At 44.7% G+C, this 21,041-nt stretch overlaps 1 protein-coding gene across 1 annotated transcript in view; it reads left to right on the top strand.

Annotated features, from left to right (window-relative positions):
* The first annotated feature begins 18,260 nt into the window (after positions 1-18,260).
* The window catches only part of STAG1 (STAG1 cohesin complex component), a 99,701-nt gene continuing 96,920 nt past the window's right edge, over positions 18,261-21,041 (top strand). Inside the window, exon 1 of the mRNA XM_075201538.1 lies at positions 18,261-18,621. The gene's annotated coding sequence lies outside the window, so the exon portion shown is untranslated. The remainder of the gene's footprint in view (positions 18,622-21,041) is intronic.

Below are 21,041 nucleotides of genomic sequence, written 5' to 3'. Positions count from 1 at the left end.
TCAACACGATGGCATAGAGAGATCAAATCTTCAAGTGACGAAGGAAGCTCTTGGGTAGTCAGTGCATCTTTAATTTTATCGGAAAGCCCCTGCCAGAAGGCGGCAACTAGGGCTTCAGTGTTCCACTGAAGTTCAGAGGCTAAGATCCTAAATTGAATGACGTACTGGCCTACAGTATGAGATCCTTGTCGCAGACGGAGGATGCTGGAAGCAGCGGAGGTCACACGACCTGGTTCATCGAACACACTTCGGAATGTAGAAATGAATTTGGCACTATCTTGTAATATTGGATCGTTCCTCTCCCACAGAGGGGAGGCCCAAGCCAGGGCTTGTCCTGAAAACAAAGAGATAAGATAGGCCACTCTGGAACGATGGGTAGAAAAATTTTGAGGTTGGAGCTCAAAATGGACTGAACATTGGTTAAGGAAACCCCTACAAGTTTTGGGGTCTCCATCGTACTTTGACGGAGTAGGCAGGTGAAGCGTGGAAGCTATAGACACCTGGGATGGCAATGGGGAAACGGAGGAAAGCACAGGAGCTTCAGTAGTAGCTGTCACAGTCTGTCCAGATGTTCCTTGGGAGATTAATGACTGATAACACTGAAGTAACAGCTGTTGGCGGGCATCCTGTTGCTCCACACGGCTAACCAGATGTTGCAGCATCTCTTTGGCGGTAGGTTCCACATCTGGGTCTGTCATGGCCTGATCTTACTGTCACGGGCACTAGGAGTCTTTACCCAGGGATCACCAGATGGTAGGCTTACCAGAGCAATGTAGATGGTAATAGGGTACTCTGGTAGCTGGGTGATCACGGAACATGAAATGATGACCGATGAGATGCTCAGGAAAGTCTATGACTAGCAACACTGGTAATAATGAGGTAATGATACACAAGGAACTGTATGGACAAGGACACGTGAAGGTAGTCAGTGGTCTGCGATAGCAAGTTGTACCACTGCTATAGTGAGGAGGAATGTCCAACAGAAACAAGGAGGTGATGAGAGTCAGCGGTCTGCGGGTAGCAAGTTGTACCGCTGTCTGAGTGAAGGAATGGAATCCAAGTGGAGGTATCCAGGTAGTCAGTGGTCTGCGGTAGCAAGTTGTACCACTGCTATGTGAGAGGATAATGGAACAGGTGATACCGGAAACAGGGATCAGTGGTCTGACATCAGCAAGTTGTACCACTGCATATATATGTGAGGAGGTGCACGGGGGAAGACTGCAACACAGGATATACACAGGCACCTTATACACGATCCACAGTAATATGCACAATATAGGTATATATATATGTAAATGACTGAACAGGTCTGCAATCTAGAAAGTCTCTTGAAGTAGTCCAGCACAATGATAACACAGTCAATGATGGCAATAGACTCAGCGGATAGCAGACTCCAGAGAGAACCAAACACAGTCCAGCAAGATATGCAATACACAGCACAGTCAATGAGAAGTATGCATACCGTGGTTCAGCAGTAGCAGTCAGATGGGATTGCAGCGGTACCTGAGCGGCTGGAGGCCGACTGGATAGGAAGTCCCTGGATAGGAGAAGCAGCGGTCTAGCAGGTGCAGCGCACAGGTGAGTAGACCGACAGGGACACGAATCCACAGGAGTCAGCAACACGTGGAACTGGACTCATAGGAAACCCAGGAGAATGGAGATGATCCAGCAGAGGGTAGTAGAAGAGATACAAATCCAATGCTGACAGGAGGGTAGAGGCCAGTGGAACACGTGAAGGCGTGGAGAGTGGATCAGCAGGAGATGGACGATAGCGCTGACCACAGCGGCAGGACTCAGCGGCACACGGAGGTAACCAGTAGCAACCACAGGAACCAACAGCGATGGGAAACAGGAGTGCAGCGCAGGGCAGGAGCTGTAGATCACGAAGTGTAGCAGATGGTAATGAAAAGCGGCAGTCTCGAGGAAGACACAGCAAAGATGAGATGAGAGTGTAGTGCACGGAGGCAGCGGATAGTAATCAGCTGGCAGTCACGATGTTGAACACAGGCGAGTTGCAAGCAGGAGACGGTAGTGCACAGAGGCAGCGGATAGTAGTCAGCTGGCAGTCACGATGTTGAACACAGGCGAGTTGCAAGCAGGAGACTGTAGTGCACAGAGGCAGCGGATAGCAGTCAGCTGGCAGTCACGATGTTGAACACAGGCGAGTTGCAAGCAGGAGACTGTAGTGCACAGAGGCAGCGGATAGTAGTCAGCTGGCAGTCACGATGTTGAACACAGGCGAGTTGCAAGCAGGAGACTGTAGTGCACGGAGGCAGCGGATAGAAATCAGCAAACAGACTTAATGAGAAGCAGGTGAGTGAGGTAAAAGCTGGAGTGCACGGAGGCAGCGGATAGCAATGAGTAAACAGTCACATAGATATAAAATAACGTTGAAGTGGTGTAGAAGACTGTAGTGCACGGAGGCAGCGGATAGGAATCAGCAAACAGTCATGATGACACAGTTGATGGTAGAAGTGGTATGGAACCACAGTAGTAGAAGTGGTTTGGAAACCACAGGAATCAGCAGCACTGAATACACAAGTAATACAGGAACACCTTCAGAGACTCATGAGGAATGAGACTCCAAGATCAGGCAACGTGGTAGTGACCACAGGTGCTTAATATAGGGAGGTTGCCTGATCTGCCAATTAAGTTAAAGGGGTATACACTGAAGTATAGAAAAGGGCTGCGCATGCGCAGACCCTCAGGATGGTGGACGGCCACGGTTCCTAAATGTCCGGGAAGAGGCACTCACGGTCCGGTGAGTGACACGGCATGATAGAGAAATTGTGGGACTTAGATCAGAGCACAGAGAGGATAAGGTGGCATTATATGCAGATGATATGCTGTTGTTCCTTTCAGATCACGACACTTCCCTAAAACATTTGCTGCGGGTGGTTGATGGATTTGGGTTTTTTTCTGGCCTAAAAATTAATTGGGATAAATCTAGCGTGTTCCCTCTGGGATGGGAGTGTCCCGTGACAATGCCAGAAGGCTTACAGTTAAAATGGGCATCGAAATTCAAATACTTGGGAATATGGATCTCTAATACCCCCGCTGAATATGTAGAAATTTGCGGCCCCAGATCAAATACATTAAAGAAAAAACTCATGTATGGAAGAAGCTCCCACTTTCTGTCTCCGGTAGGATAAATTTAATTAAGATGATGGTGCAGCCAAAGTTTTTATATATACTCCAGCAGTCACCTGTATATATTCCACCCTCCATTTTCCGATGCATTGATAGCTATTTGATTTAATTGTTTTGGGGAGGGGGAAGGGCTAAGGTCAAGCTCAGCTCGCTGTATAGATCCAGATCTTCTGGTGGATTTGCACTTCCTAACTTGAAATTATATTATTTTGCCTCTCAATTGGTCCACCTTAAGGCATGGGTTTCGGACCCCGATTACCATGAGCTACATTGGGTGTTGGTACACCAATTTAATTCTAATCACACTCTCTTACAGTCACTGCTGGTGGGGCGGCTTGGTATGCGGGCTCCTCCGCTCCTGATTCAGGCAGTTAAGATTTGGACAATCTGTAATAAAATAATGAAACAAACTGACATTGATCCATATACTCCTATCTGGGGGGCAAAGAAATTTGAGAAGTTGAATACAGTGAAGAGGGCCAGGGAGTGGTCTCGGTTGGGTGTGGTGTCGGTAGGTCAGCTTTATGATACAAATGTACTTAAATCCTTCGAACAGTTAGTTGGGGAATTCTCTGTACCCAGAACAATGTTTTATTCTTACCTTCAGTTACGACACGCCCTAAACACACAATTTAAAGGGGAGACTTTGGTGTTTGGGGTGGATCCACTGAGGAAACAATTACAGGCCTTGGGTTATAGAGGTCTGATCTCTCGAATGTATTCATGTCTTCTGTATGAATCCACTGCAGATGATTTGGATGGTTTGAGGAATCAGTGGGAAATAGATATTGGCCCTTTCTCAGACAAGGAGTGGGAAATGGTTACAGACAGTACTAAAGGTTATACTTCATCATTAAAATTTCAACAAATACAGGTGTTTATCTTACACAGGGCCTACTTTACCCCTATTAGATTGGCAAAATTTCGCCCGGATGCTACCCCTAACTGTCCGAAATGCAATTCGATCAATGCTAACTTTTGGCACCTTCTATGGGAGTGTTCATGTATACAAATCTTCTGGCGAAGGATCAGGAGATGTATTCAGGTTACTGGAATTGAAGTGTCTCTTAGTTCACCGGCCACTTGTCTCTTTGGGCTCCAATTGAAGGGGAAAGTTAATAAACTGACAAAAATGTACATTTCACAGTTATTGATGTTGGCTAAGGTCTGTATAGCGAGGCTGTGGTTGGCCCCGACGAGTCCCACAGTTAAAAATTGGAAGGCACTGGTCAATACCACCATAAGGCACGAGAGATTTGTTTATACTAGCAGACAGGCTCTGAAGGAATTTGAGAATATATGGTACAGAGGGTTAGAGTCTCCATTCTATCCTATGTCATCTAGTACAGATGCTCTATCTACTTAAATGTATGGCTACCGCAGTTCTTAAAATAAGTATCTGAGTCCATGTAATAAACCCTGCATGTGTAACATACTTATGTATAAGCATTTACGATGTATGATCGTGAATGAATATAGCACATTTATTATTATTATGCTTTAATGTAATCTTGTAAATTCCTTCATTTAATTCCGATATGTATGCGATTGTTTTTCTTTTCTTTTTATTGTTTAGTATGTTTATATCTTAAAAAATTTCAATAAAAATACTGGATTTAAAAAAAATTAGTGGTAAGAGCAATAAAATTATTTCTAAAGAACACAACATACACAACATGTACATGTAACGGCCCCTTTGGATGATGTGACTGTGTGACACCCATAGAGGAATGTGGCAAGAATGGAACCACCTCAGTGATGGGCTAATATATAGTGATGGGACTGGAGCATTTCACTTTCCCCTTTGGTGCCAGTTGAAAAACCCGGGTTGCACCATTCATAGTGCAGGCAACCCGGGTCCGACCCGGGAATTACCCCTCGATAAATCCCGGGTTTTTAGACCCGGGTTTTTAGACCCGGGATTTTTGACTTGTACCATTCATACTGCACCAAGACCCACGTCATTTGAGCTCGCCCCGGCAAAAACCCGGGATTTTGGTGCAGTGTGAATGGGGTATAAGTGAACGTTTGTCCGCCCTTTACGTACCACATTTCTCCTCCGTCCTTCATTCCTTCTCAAGTGAAAGATGGGACTAAATCTGCATATGGACTTATACATACACATTTTTGGTGCAGATTTTAGGAAATGCGTATGTTATAATGCCAGCTCTGCAGGAGACCAGTACAAGAGTATTCCTTTCCTTCCCCATTCACCTAGCTGCAGTCTTGAAGGAACCTTTCACAAGTGAGATGCTTTACCTTCTTGAACCACTGATTATTTATGTTACAACAGTAAGCCCCTACACTGTCATTGAATAAATTAGAGAATATTTTGCAAGAGTGACTTGCTGATGTTGAAAAAACAAGATCTCAACTATCAGAAGGAACTATTGGATCTTGTAATACCATATGCTCCGTTTATTCATCAGACATATGAGACCTGTGGAATCCACCTGGAATCCTTTTGTACTCATGTCACACAATCTGTAGACTGTGGCACTCGCTGAGCAGTTAAACCCAAGATGCGTTATCCGTGAATGAATTTAAAAATCAGTCTGACAGGTCTCCGGTTTGTGAGTGCAACTAAGGACATCTGAAAACTTCATTTCTGCAAGATAACTAAATCTGTTCATTGTATTCTATATAGTGCTTTGCAGAACAGTATTATTTAAGTATTATTATTAGTATCACTACTAATAACAATCTCACATTTAGCACAATATTTTCTAGGCAACCTTGACACATTTAAAAGATCTGGGGGTAAATTTATAAAGCTGTGGGTTTGAAAAACTGGAGATGTTGCCCATAGCAACCAGATTCCAGTTATCATTTATTTAGTACATTCTACAAAATGACAGCTAGAATGTGATTGGTTGCTATAGGCAAAATCTTCACTTTTCAAACATGCAGCTTGATAAATTTACCCCTATGAGTATCTTCATAGCTGCAGTTTCGCTTAATAATAGTACTGATTCAATCAGATTCACTCATTTATATAATTATTAATAAGGAGATAACATTAGGCAATGTACACTTGCTTTTAAAATGCATTTTTTTAAAGTATGTTAAAAGATAAGCAAAATGCATACAACCGCATTGTGTTTGAAATGCTTTTAGATGTAAGGTTTCACCTAAATGTAGGTTTTCAACTCAGTGGATGCATATTAAATGCACTGAAATAGTACAAGAAGCACTCAAAAGAGCGCACTACTAGTTGATTGCACGTAAAAACACATATATTTATTATCTCATTTAGTATAATGATGTTTATTTTCACAAACAAACAGAAGTTAGTCCCCTACTTTTGCTGTCAATTACCTGCAAACCGCAATAAATGTGAATTTAATTTGTACAGAGTAAATGTGATTTTGCTACTGTCCTTTCCTTAGTGTATTAAATAATCCCCTTCTCTGTAGAACAGCCCTGATCTCTACATAATACGGTCCCTGCACTGAAGTCACAGCTAAGTGTAATGATCTGCTTCACGTGAAGTGCTAAAGCCGCGGTCTCTTCAGTCTGTGTCCAGATGGATGTAGTGGTGCGCGAGAATGTCCAGCTGGAGTCAGAGACTTATACTAATATCATAGAAATATTCAATCTAGTTTATTACATTGTCCCTATTATCCTGTGATTGTTCAATCTTTTTAGCTGCTGATATAGAAGTTTTACAGAATTAAATGTTAATAGAATTGTTTTAAGGTAGTGCTGAAAAGCTTAGACATAGATGATGAGGAAGAAGGAGCAGTCACTGGAAGGAAGAAGTTAAATTATAGCGACCAGCCACTTACAAACAGTGTAGTCAGTTATTTTGTTGACAAAACCAATATACAAGAGAATGCAGCCTATCAGTTCATTACATTGGTATAACAAAAGGAGTTGAAGCTAGTGGCAGAACTAACACGAGTACAGGGAGTGTGGCCGCTATGGGGTGGAGCCTCCGAGAATCCCTTACTCCCCCCCAGGCACTCCCTAAGACCCCCGTTTTGCTCAGAGTGGTGCCCTCTTCTGACCTCGGTCCTAGTATAATCAGTAGAGGATCCCTCTTTGCTCTTTTCAAAGTAGAGCAGGGGCCCGGAAGGCTACAGCGACATCCACGGTCCCCTACCCAAGTTTTCACTGTTCCGTACCTGGTCGTAGCGGTTGTCAATAGGTCCTGAGCTAAAGGGGCCTGGGCAGTGACCCCAGGGGAGGGCTGGCAAATTTTAGCAAATTTAGGGGCAAGACTCAACTCAGCAGCCTATTTTAAATGGAAATACAGGTGGCCCAGTGACCCAGCCCAAGGTAGCCCACTATGGGACTGGCCCAGGGACAGATGCCCCTCAGCCCAGCCTGTCCTTGAGTGACCCCTTACCAACCCTGCATCTTATTTGAACCCAGATGGCTAGCCACATTGAGTGGGACAGTGGCATCTGCAAAATACTTGGGATGGCAGAAGCTGCAGACAGGCTGCTCCTTATAGATGTAGATCTGAGTGACGTCTCATGAACACTGCTTCCACAAGTGATCACTGTTTTATACACTTGTTACAGCTCTTGTGTTACCAGCTCAGGAAGCAGACATAAAACGTTAGTTATTACTGCAGGCAATAAACATGGGGCAAAGATAATAACCAATGGGGTACATCTATGGAGGAACCAGACAACACACTTGGTAGGTATGAAGGAAAAACCAAACAATACTCAGGGGTGGGGGAGAACATACATGTATGTGTGTTTTATGTTGTTATGAATGGGAGGCGTGATGAGGGAACAGGGGAACTAGTTACACCGTCAGTTCACTGGAAATCATTGACATCATCATGACTAATATTTAGGACAGTGCAGCCTATTAATTGACATGGATCATTTTACTTGGAGGTGCCTCAGTGATGTCAACTGGCTTTCTAATAGTCTGGTCCAGCCCTGAAAATGGCTGCCTCCAGTGTGTGTATACTCTAAAGGGAAACTTATCACAATACATTTCAGTACGATGTCCACGAGAGAAAACATTGCACTCAGTCAGAACAATATCCATTTTTGTAACAAGAAACAATAAAACAAAAGAATGAAACGATAATTATATTTAATGTTACACCATATTTTGTGAAGTGAGATTCAATTTAAAACATTAAAAAAGCATCCTCTAGAAAAACCTCCTTTGAAACTCCATCTCTCTTTAAACTCACTTCCCTATTCAGCAATTTCCAAGTATAATTTTGATCTTACTTTTGGTAAAACCTAGATGACATGAGTTTTCCCGGCTCTTGTACAACTACAACACCCAGCATGCTCAGCTCCCATGTTTCCTCCTCACACTGCCTCACCACATTCACCAGCACGACTCCACCAGTCGCTGCACAGAAATGCCCATCAACAATGGCGGCTTTAATATTGGTGGCTGCTGATTTACAGTAGCCACTCACACTTTCCCCATCACTAACTTATTCTGCTACCTCATGTATCAAGTGTTCCTCCCACCTCTTAGATTGTAAGCTCATTTGGGCAAAACCATCTTTACCTTCTGTTTCATATCATTTTATGTCATTTGTTTGTGTCATGCCCTTAGTCTCTCGGTTGTGTGACTGTGTGTGTGTTAGGGAATTCAGACTGTGAGCTCCAATGGGGCAGGGACTGATTTGAGTGAGTTCTCTGTACAGTGCTGCGGAATTAGTGGCGCTATATAAATAATTGGTGATGATGATGATGCGCTCCTCAATATACAGCGCTGTGTAATCTGCCAGGGATAATAATTCTAATAAAGGTTTTTAGCCAGTCAAGAACTCGGTGTATAGTTTACAAGTCTGTACTGGCAGGGAGTCTTGTTTAATAACAATACGTGCGGACTCCTGAGCACTTGTTCAGAGAGGAGCCTCTTCAGCACAAGCGGCCATCAGAAGCAGAGAGTGAGTGCAGGCAGGGGGGGCGGGGGGGGGGGGGTTGGGCAGGATTGCCGGGACCCCCCTCACCTCCGGCCACACACCTTGCACCCACGGTAGTTCTGCCGCTGTACAGACAAAAGTTGAGCAACATTTTCAGTTATTCTGTAAAATATTCACCTTGCATTTTGCTGTAAAATTCCACGTTTCGCCTACAGAATTTGCCCTACCCCAACCATACCGAACAGCAGCTCTAATTACTCAGCAAAAGGCGAATTTCCTAATACAGTGTGGAGTGGCGTATTCATCATCATCATCATCATCATCATCATATTGCCATGATCCAAACCACTGACTTTTCACAGAATCATTGTGTTTGTATACCCACATTTAAGGCCACTTGCTTGCTTTACTATTTACTTTATATTTATGACTTTTTCACTGAAATATTTTCATCAGCAAATACAAAGTGCATAAAGGGGAATGAATTGTGGGCTAATTAAAACAAAGTGAATACAAATATTTCTCTATAGGACAACTAAACCACAAATTTAAATTTTCAGATATGAGCCGTAACAGCAAAATGCGTATACGTTGTTAGCATGACATTCTACTGTCGTTCTGTTATAAAGTAAAGTATTACCTCCCTACTATATACAGACAGGTGAATATCCTGAAATATCTTTAGGACAGTGCCTTAATGGGATATGATGGAAGTAAAAAAAAGTATGACTGCAGTAATTTGAGCTACTGTGACCTCATTGAGAATGCTAATGCAACGGTCTCAGTTCGGTAATACGGAGCCTTTGAATAACTTAACCTATGTCAAACAGTTGCTGTGCTTACAAGTTGATCAGGTTTAGTGAGGAGGTGTGTGACTAGTTGGTATAATGGCAGTAATGGACAGTGTTACACATAAGACCAGAATAATATATTGGATTATGCCCTATGGTAGATTATAAGGCTATTCAAAGCTGCAGAGAAGTCTGAAATGTGCTGCATCATGCATCTACTCCGATCATGAAAGTCCGAGATAGCTTCTAAAATCCATAATAATTTTAAAGTGCTCATTAACACACAGATACTCACTGTCAGAGACAGAGACACATGGTCTGAGTCATTAAGGAGAGCAAGGGAGAAATAAATGAGTAAATTTGTTCCTGGACAATCCATGTTACAACGCAAGGGGTGCAAATTAGTTTATTATTTTGCATATAAGTTACTGGCTGCTTCATCAGTCAGCACACAAACACTTGATAGCTTTATTTTTGCACTGAAATTTAAAGTTGATCTAGGACATGCCCTACTCCAACTATAATTCTGTCCCCACATTTTAAATTTACCTCCCCTTCAATACAACATGGTTTTGCCCAGGTGCAAAGTTACTCCTTTTTTTTGCTTTGCTCTCCTTAATGACTCAGGCCCACAGACTCACTCTGCCAATAATACTGACCACCTCTTATGTCTGTTGTTACTTTTTGTGGGACTAATGCCACACTGCTGTGGGTACTTGCCCTCTTGTTAGGGTCGCAGCAATAATTTAGTCAGAGGATGCGGATACAGTAAGTTGTGATAACACTTCTTAGCGCAGGTTACATGCTCGGCTGATGTGTGGGGGAGGACTTCAAGTAATCCTTCACATCGGGAAAAGATAAGTCAATCATTTTCACTGTGAAATCTGCCCATTCTGATGCCAACGGTGCACCATCTACACAGATATTATTTACAGAAACATCAATGTGTTCAAAACATGAAATCACTAAGAAATTATGTGACCATGCTTTGATAACCTTTCATATCCTTTTTATTTTTTGGGGTGGAGTCCCAATGTCCACTCATGAGTTATTGTATAACTATAGAGGGCGAAATTAATCGTTTTTAGAAAAAAAAGATTAACGGGGAAAGGTCAAACATTTTCAGTGCTATGTACACAACAAATACGCACATATTCTGTCAGGCGCCGTCTCCGCACTGACACTTGGGGCAGGAGACGGACGCCTGCACCTTCCAAGCAACCACGTCCTGTTGCCTAGCAGCAGGACTCTATCTCTGCTCACCTGTCTGCAGCCAGCATGTCTTACCGCCAAAATCTCCCTAACCCTATCAGGAGGCACCTTAGGGTATTTAAAGCAGCCTCTGACACATGTCTAGTGCCAGAGTATTTGGTCTTCAGCCTTGCTCCAGCGCTTTGTTCCTGTGTTGGTGTTATTTGGATTCTGACCCTGGCTTCTTCCTGACTTCTCCTTTGGTTCCTGATTCTGGCTTAGAGTGATATTTGGTATTGACCCGGCTTCCTGACCATTCTCCTGCTTCTGATTTGGCTATATCCGTTCCTCTGGTTGTGACCCGGCTTGTTGACTACTCTTCCATCCTGCATCCTGGTGGGCTGTCACCGCTGCCTCAATTGTTACCTCGCCAGCTGACTAATACTGAGGGCCACGACCTGCGCGTCCCTTGCAGAGAAGTCCATACCTCCTTGCGGGGGTTCCTGGTGAAAACCAGGGGCGTGTTAGACTCCGCGCATCAGTACTCAGTAGCGCCAACTGCTGGCAGGTATCATCAATTCCACAGAGTAATTCTGACAGTATACTCTGGCCATGTCAAATGCCAAAGGCGCTGGTGACCTCCTGCTGCACCTGACTCGCCGAGTTGATCAACAAGAGGTTAACCAGACTCAGCTCCTGCAGTGCATACAGGGATTGGCTACACGCATGGATACCCTCCAGAGAACCCTGACTTCGCCCGGAGTATCTATTGCTCCCGTACCCCCCGCTGTCGGCTCTCCTGCTTCAGCTGCACCTAATCCTACTAGAGGGATTCGCATCCCACCTCCCGACAAATTCGGTGGTGATCCGAGAAAGTGCAGAGGGTTTCTCAACCAATGTGCTATCCAGTTCGAACTATCACCAGGAAATTTTTCTTCAGAACGAGCCAAGGTGGCATATATTATTTCGCTACTCACGGATCAAGCGCTTGCCTGGGCCTCTCCTCTCTGGGAGCATGATGACCCCCTGTTACAAAATTCGTCTTCCTTCATACAAACCTTCAGAAAAGTATTCGATGAGCCTGGTCGAGTTGCTTCTGCAGCCTCCAGCATTCTAAAGCTACGTCAGGGAAGCCTTCCTGTGGGTCAGTACGTGGTTCAGTTCAGGACTCTCGCCCCAGAACTAAACTGGAATAATGAGGCTACCTTCTGGCAGGGGCTGACAGATCGGATCAAGGACGAGTTGGTCTCCAGGGATTTACCAGCTACCCTAGATGATCTGATCTCCTTATGCATCAAGGTCGATATCCGGTTTCTGGAGCGTAAACAGGAACGTGAACAATCTCGCCGGGCTAGTCCACGCTTGGCTCCCACTTTTCAGAACCCACCAATTCTGCCTGAGGAGCCCATGCAGATCGGGCGTTCTCACCTAACTGTGGAAGAATGGGAACGAAGGGTTAAAAACCATCTATGCCTCTACTGCGCTCACCCCTCTCACATTCTATCACAGTGTCCCAAGAGACCGGGAAACGCCAGATCCTAGTCGGTGCTGGGAAGGCCGGTCTAGGGCCGAGTACATTTTCCCTCAATTCTCCAGACAAAACTGACTACCCTGGTTAAGGGACCATTCACCCCAATTTGATTGGCAACGTGCTCAAGTTACTTCCTGGGGTACGCTCTGCACTGATCAATGCCTCAAGACCCTGCCTATTAGGTGTCATGCTCCCACACCCAGTCTTGGGTTGCCATCTGAATACGCTGCCTTCGTGGATGTCTTCAGTAAAACTGCCGCTGAGACGCTTCCACCCCACCGTCCTTGTGATTGTTCCATTGAATTTATTCCTGGAGAGAAGATTCCTCGTGGTAGAACGTACTCTCTTTCCCTTCCTGAGACTCGAGCCATGACCGAGTATGTATCTGAAAACCTTGAACGAGGATTTATTAGAAAATCTTCATCACCTGCCGATGCAGGATTATTTTTTGTAAAGAAGAAGGATGGTTCTCTAAGACCATGCATCGACTACAGACTGCTCAATGCCATTACCGTGAAGAACAGGTACCCCATACCCCTGGTTTCCGAGTTATTCGATCGGATCAAAGGTGCCACGATTTTCACCAAACTAGACCTCAGGGGCGCCTATAATTTGATTAGGATTCGTGAAGGCGATTAATGGAAGACTGCTTTTAACACTCGGGATGGCCACTATGAATACCTGGTGATGCTTTTTGGCCTTTGCAATGCCCCAGCGGTCTTCCAGGAGTTCATTAATGACATCTTCCGAGACCTACTCTATCTCTCAGTCGTTGTCTATCTGGACAACATACTTATATTCTCCAGGGACTTAGAATCCCATCGAGGTCACGTCAAGGAGGTTCTCTCTCGACTACGTTCCAACCACCTTTACTGCAAGCTGGAGAAGTGTGTCTTTGAAGCATCTCAGGTCCACTTCCTGGGATATATTGTGTCCGGTGCTGGTCTTTCCATGGATCCTGGGAAAGTGGCTGCCATTCTCAATTAGCCACAACCATTGGGTCTCAAGGCTATCCAACGTTTTATTGGCTTTGCCAATTATTATCAGCACTTTATCCAGGACTTCTCGACTCTCATTTCTCCCATTACTGCTCTCACCCGCAAGGGAGCAGCAAAATCATGGTCTGCCGAAGCCCTCAGTCCCTTTCAGTCATTAAAGAGGGCATTTTCCTCTGCCCCTATTTTGCTACAACCTGACTTGTCTCGGACGTTCTTTGTTGAAGTTGATGCATCCTCCATTGGCATAGGAGCCATTCTTTCACAGAAAGATTCTGATGGAAAGTTTCATCCCTGTGGTTTCTGCTCCAGAAGATTTTCCCCCAGTGAATTAAACTACGGTATCGGGGATAAAGAATTATTGGCAATCAAAACAGCCCTAGAGGAGTGGAGACATTTGCTTGAGGGGGCTAAGAATCCTGTTACTGTCTACACAGATCACAAGAACTTAACATACTTACAAACAGGTCAGTGTCTGAACCCACGTCAGGCCCGCTGGTCCTTGTTTTTTGCCCGTTTTAATCTCATTTTGACCTTTCGACCTCGGGTTAAGAATATCAGGGCAGATGCTCTCTCCCAGTCTTTTGATGATAGAGATCTTCAACCCGCCCCCACCCCCAGAACCATTTTGGACCCTACTACCATTGTGGCCCTCACTAGAACCTCAACCAAGGATCCTCCTCAGGGTCAATCCTTTCTCACTTCCAGGCTTCGGCCTAAGGCTCTCAAGTGGGCCCATGATTCTCTGTTTGCCGAGCATGCGGGTGTCAAGAAGACCTTCTTGTTGATTTCTAGGCATTATTGGTGGCCCTCTATTTGGGCGGACGTTAAGGCCTATGTTGCCGCTTGTGGAATCTGTGCCAGACACAAGACACCTAGGCAGTCTCCTGCAGGACCCTTGGTACCACTTCCTATTCCAGAGAGACCATGGACTAGTATTTCTATGGATTTCGTCACCGATTTACCAGCTAGCCATGGATTCAATACTATCTGGGTGGTAGTGGATAGATTTTCCAAGTTGGCACATTTCATACCTCTCAAGGGACTTCCTTCGGCTTCTATCCTTGCTAACCTCTTCATCAAGGAGATTTTCCGTCTTCACGGCTGTCCCCAGGATATTATCTCGGATAGAGGAGTACAGTTTGTGTCCAAGTTCTGGAGATCATTCTGCAAAGAGTTGGGGGTCAATCTAAAGTTTTCCTCAGGGTACCACCCTCAAACCAACGGCCAAACGGAGAGGGTCAACCAAGACTAGGAACAATTTCTCAGGACCTACTCTTCGGGTAATCAGGCTGAATGGAGTCGTTTGGCCAGAATTGCTCATAATAACCAGGTGCATGTATCTACTGGTTCGTCTCCATTTTTTCTTACCTATGGATTTCACCCTCTCCTTCCTGAACTTTCCCAACCTGGTTCAGCGCTTCCGGCCATGCAGAATCTCATTGAGGACTTTTCTCAAATATGGTCTCAGGCGAAGTCCAAATTATTGGAATCCTCCAGACGCTACAAAGCTAGCGATCGTCACCGTAGACCAGTTCCCAAACTTCGAGTTGGGGACAAAGTGTGGTTATCCACAAGGAATTTAAGACTGCGAGTTCCCACCATGAAGCTCGCACCCCATTATATCGGACCTTTTCAAATCACTCAAGTTATAAATCCCGCGACATTCAAACTCCTTCTTCCTCCATCACTCAAGATTCCCAATGTGTTTCATATTGCTCTACTTAAACCCCTTGTTCTCAACAGATTTGTCAAAAGAACCCCACCCACGGTCCCAGTAAAGACTGATCATGGGGAGGAATATGAGATCAGTCAGATTCTGGATTTCCGGATCTCCAGGGGTCGCCACCAATATCTTGTTGACTGGAAGGGTTATGGCCCCGAGGAGAGATTTTGGATCGATGTACAAGAGATACATGCCCCTCGCTTATTGGCCAAATTCAAGAAGGAGAGAGAGGCGACCTTGCAAGCCCTGAAAAAGAAGAAATGGAAGAGTACTGTCAGGCGCCGTCTCCACACTGACACTTGGGGCAGGAGACGGACGCCTGCACCTTCCAAGCAACCACGTCCTGTTGCCTAGCAGCAGGACTCTATCTCTGCTCACCTGTCTGCAGCCAGCATGTGTTACCGCCAAAATCTCCCTAACCCTATCAGGAGGCACCTTAGGGTATATAAAGCAGCCTCTGACACATGTCTAGTGCCAGAGTATTTGGTCTTCAGCCTTGCTCCAGCATTTGTTCTTGTGTTGCTGTTACTTGGATTCTGACCCGGCTTGTTCCTGACTTCTCCTTCGGTTCCTGATTCTGGCTTAGAGTGATATTTGGTATTGACCCGGCTTCCTGACCATTCTCCTGCTTCTGATTTGGCTATATCCGCTCCTCTGGTTGTGACCCGGCTTGTTGACTACTCTTCCATCCTGCATCCTGGTGGGCTGTCACCGCTGCCTCAATTGTTACCTCGCCAGCTGACTGATACTGAGGGCCGCGACCTGCACGTCCCTTGCAGCGAAGTCCATACCTCCTTGCGGGGGTTCCTGGTGAAAACCAGGGGCGTGTTAGACTCCGTGCCTCAGTACTCAGTAGCGCCAACTGCTGGCAGGTATCATCAATTCCACAGAGTAATTCTGACATATTCTCTGTACTGCTGAATGAATACAGCAAGAAGAGAGCAGCTTTGCTTATGCAAACCTGTACTTCTAAATACATTTGCATAAATATATGCCATGTAAATTATTCACTTAGTAAGCAACCTCCTAATGGCACTAAACATCATGCTTAGCCTTGACTTACTCCCCTCTTCTGCTGAAGAAATACAGGGGTATATAGAAGCTTCCTCAGGTAGTTTAGACTATTCCTTTAGCAGATAAATATTGCAGTAAATGCTAAATTTTAAATGGAAAAAAAGCTAAAAGTTTAAGTGTAACATGACAAGAACCATGTTCCCATAAGATGCACACACTCTACGCAACCTGAGCATTGCACCTGATCGCCAACTGAATTTATGAGCAATTTGGTTACAAAATGTATCTGAAGGGCCGCCATCATGGGGGTACTGCCAGTAGTGTTGTGAGCGGCTCTCTGGACTGTCCGGGCCCCGCAGTCTGACTGACCATACTGCCCCTTCTTTCCGCGATGCTCATTTTATAGGAGAGTGGCGGATAGAAGAGGGGACATTAACTGTGCCTGGGGGGGGCGGGTTACATTAACTGTGGGGGTGGGGACATTAACTGTGATTGGGCTGGGAGAGAGGGGGACCTTAACTGTGCCTGGGGGGAGGGAGACATTAACTGTGAGGGTGAGGGCATTAACTGTGATTGGGGGGGAGGGTGGCATTAACTGTGATTGGAGGGGAGGAGGGGGACATTAATTGTGATTTGGGGAGGGAGAGCGGGACATTGTGATTGGGGGAGGGAGAGGGGGACATTAACTGTGATTTGGGGAGGGAGAGGGGGACATTTTCTATAGGGGGAGGAGAACCTTTACTGTGATGAGGGATAGGGGGCGTATGTATGGCGAAAAGGGAGGGTGGCCCTGCCAGTTTAATTGGTACTGGGCCCCACAGTTTCTGATGGCGGCCCTGTATATGTGTATGCACTGATCCGATTAAGCATTGTGTCAAATATATGATTCTCAAATGAGAACCTGACTGATTTCCCTTTTTTATTAGAAATCCAAATTTTATATGTGTGGCTAGAAAATAACATTTTAATGAACCACCTATTCTGCCACACTGGGAGTTGACTGGTTTGAATAGCGTTACAACATTGTTGCAACAAAGTAAAAGACTAGCGGTAATTCTTACATATTCTCTTGTGGTGAATAGGGGAGGTGGATATGAAAGCTCAGGCTACTATAGTTTTATGTTCAACTAATACATGTCAGCTGTGGATTGGTTAGAAACAAGCATAACATAGGCTTATAATTCTACTAGGACAATCACATTTCTGAATGATCTTTTGATTAGATCACTTTACTGTTTGACTATTGTTTGTCATACATGCAGCAGTAATTGCAATATCTCAATTAATAAGATTTCTAAGCAGATAAAAAACCCTGCACATATCAGCACATTTCCAGATCTTCTCAGGACATAACAATTGTTTTGCCATGAAACATGTTAATGTACAGTGCTTATTTTTACAGAATTTGTAGCTATTGCCTTGATAAACAGTATACTGGTCCTCGCTGCAGTGTCTAGCGAGCCTATGTAGCAGTAAGTGTAACGTGGCTCGACCTTCAGTAGATGGCAGCACTGAGCAGACCAGATTAATTCTTCCAAGTGCCAGTGACGTTCCTGTTACCAAGACTACATAGTGACCTCCTTTGAGTGGTGCGCACATAATCCGCGCATGCGTATTGTGACCCTAGCGCAGCTCCTGCGCATGCGCCATGCTTACTCGCCGTTATAAAAAAAAAATGCGAAAGCCCACATCGGCGTAAAATAACCCCCTAACTCGCGCATAAATAAATATTATACATGTTCGTGTGAATTCGCCCACAACCTACGTTAACGCAGTGATATCTGTTTTCACCGCTGCAACTTTTAACGCTTTTCCGCTCTCGTCAGTTTCCATGGTGACAAAAAACGATCGGAGCGCCCTACCCAGTTACCTATTACCATGGTGACTCATTGTCCCCGCCTTTCCATGGTCATGGTGACCGTGTGGAGACCGCCCCCTCTCTCCCGCCCGTTTCTATGGCGATCAAATCGACACCGCCCCCCTCTCATCCTCTCGGTCTGTCTCCGCCAGAGGGCGCCCGTTCCCCGGACAAGCGGCGGCGCCATTCCGGTTAGCGAGATACCGCCAGATGGCGGCTTAGGATTGCTGCTCCCTGCCAGGCGCGGCCCGGGGGTTATCCCTCGTATTATTCTATATACCGGGCCCCCCCGCCCCCCGTGTACCGCGGGGGATATAATATTACCCGTACATCTATTAATAGTGCCGCTTACCGCCAGGCCTGGGCCTGGGCTGCCGGGGTATTAACCCCCTCCTGCCGGATCCTTTGTGCCCCTCACCCGAAGACCAGGTGGATCGGGAACCGTCCCCTGACCCCCGGGCGGACCGGGACCAGTGCAGAAGGAGGAGATCTGGGATGTCCGTAGGAGGTGAGAGATAAGATGGAGGCCGGAGCGCGGGAACAGGGGGTGGGGGAGGGGGGGAGAAGGCGGCTGGGGCTTCCCGCCACCGGATCATACCGACACTCCACCCCCCAACCTCTGCTGGGCCTGTACCCCCCCGGCCAGGTCACATGACGTGCCTTGTTCCTGCTCCTTATGTCTGTTAGATTGTCAGCTCAGTGGCCCAGTCCCCATGCTGTCCCTGCCAGGGCTCTGGGAAATATACCACCATAGTTCTCGTTGACAGCTTGTAGAGTGTCAGCCTTGTGGCTCAGTGACAAGTCGTGCACAATGTATGAGGGACTCTGCTCCTAGTAACACGTGTGATACCGTCACCCTGATTGTAGAGTGTCAGCTCTGTGACCCAGGCGTACCCTTACTGCTCGATTAGCCAAGACCCCCCCAAGTCTAACAGTTTTGTCAATGTTTTTCTTCTGTCTATATCTATATTTGCTACATGTACCTCAGTTACTCTTTGCATTATTTTTTGTAACTTTTAATATTAAAATTGTCACTTTGTAACACTCAAAGCAACAGGGTTGCTCGTTAATGATATTAAAGAAGATTAATGGACGTACTCCGTGAGACCTTGGTTATGTCTTTTTGTTTTAATATATTTTGCATATTTAATTTTATTGTTGCATTAACACATTCTGGAGGTGACAACTCAATGATTGTTTACAATGTTTAGGGTTTTTTTTATTGCCTTGAAGGCTTGTATTTAAGTTGAAGGTGGGGGATATGTTTGGGCACTTTGTGCATGTTGCATTGATAAATGTTATTGTCTGGGAAAAACTAAATTTGACAGTACCAGAACCACAAAAAATTTGCATGGGTTGTGATAACAAAAGATTGGTTCTTGCTTTAGAGGTGGGTGCTGTGGTGCAGGTTGAAATGTTTTTTTAGTTGGACACTTAACCAGATATTTGTTATGGTTATATTCATCCAATGTTTTATTTTTATATAATTTTGTAAATGATATACTGTATATCTTCTGTCTACTCACAGATCATCCATGCACATGTAGTTGTTGTAAAAACATACCATACTCCAGGTTTGTTGCACTTAACATGCAGCTGAAAGGATTGTGTTGACCCATAAAGCACCTTTTTCTCCATTTAGCTCAGAAATAAACAAAAGCATGTGCTGAGTGTTGATTGTAGATGCTGTGGTCTAGGGGGAGCCAATGGCTATTTTTATGCTAAGCATACAGGTGTGCACATTAATAATTAAGGTATTGTCTATTGCGCTCTGGCCTCTTGCAAAGGATCATAGTGCTCACAGGTCATTATAATGTGTAGATGTCTACCTATATCCATCCAATAGGCTGTAGTGAAACTACTGTGTTGTGTGGTTCATGCTTATATTGAAGCTGAGATGAGCTTAAAAAAGGTAGAAATGGTAAAAATAATCACTTGAATATAGTTTGTTGAGAACTGTTAATGTATTTGACTGTATTTTGACAGAACATTCAGCCTTTGTAGTAAGCATGCTATTGCCTCAAGGCAAATGAGAACCATGTTGTATAGCCCCCGTCCATGCCTTTTCTTGCAGGAGATAGTGCTTTGTTTGAGCTTATTCCATAAGTAAGATGTGCATGTCTGGTGTCCTAAAATTAGGTTGACTGATCCACTTTTTGGACATGTATAAAGGTGGTGTGCACTATGTAAGCTGTTCTACATCTGTGTTGCCCATAGTCACATTTTTAGACTTTGGAATGGAAACAAGCCAAACTAAAAAAGGTGACGCAATCACACTTCATGTAAAATATATTACAGGTCTGCCTGTCTGTTTGACAACAGTTTACCCAAGCTCCATCAATGTTTAACAGGTCATGCATTGAATAAAGTGAGCCTTGGGGTTATGGATATTGTCCTAGTGCGTGTGTGAAATAGGTGTGCTTAGATGTTGTTGCATGCTACACTTTTTATGCTGCTTTGAGCCTAATTGTAAATGTCAAACAACCTTTCCATTTGTTACACAGCTGTTTGTTTTTGCCTTTTCATTGTGGCAGGGCATATCCTGTTTGCTAAATAAATGTACCCTGTGTCTCAACTCTCTCTTCATATATTTGCAGATAATTAAAGTTGAAACTATGTTTCTGTGATCCAAGCCCTGAGCAGTTGTTTTGGTACATTCTTGTTTGTGTTTAAAATAGCAGCCTTTCATATGACTGGGGGATGGGGTGTAGTACTTGGAGTCCTTTCACATCTTCATAAATGTGTGTGTTGTAAATATCTGTATCAAGGAATCAGTATAAAGGGACTTGGACTCTTACTATTCCCAATTCTAAAATGTCCTTATATTATTTACTGTGCAATTCACATGTTTTAGGCTAGGTCAGCATTTGTCATGCTGTTTCCGCTGAAGAGTTTGTTTTAAAACTATTATTTGATGGTATACATCTG

Source organism: Mixophyes fleayi, chromosome 3 (genome assembly GCF_038048845.1).
Source record: "Mixophyes fleayi isolate aMixFle1 chromosome 3, aMixFle1.hap1, whole genome shotgun sequence".
In the NCBI taxonomy this organism is placed as follows: domain Eukaryota; kingdom Metazoa; phylum Chordata; class Amphibia; order Anura; family Limnodynastidae; genus Mixophyes; species Mixophyes fleayi.
Note: the sequence above shows the minus strand (reverse complement) of the source record. Positions and strands in the feature narration are given on the sequence as shown.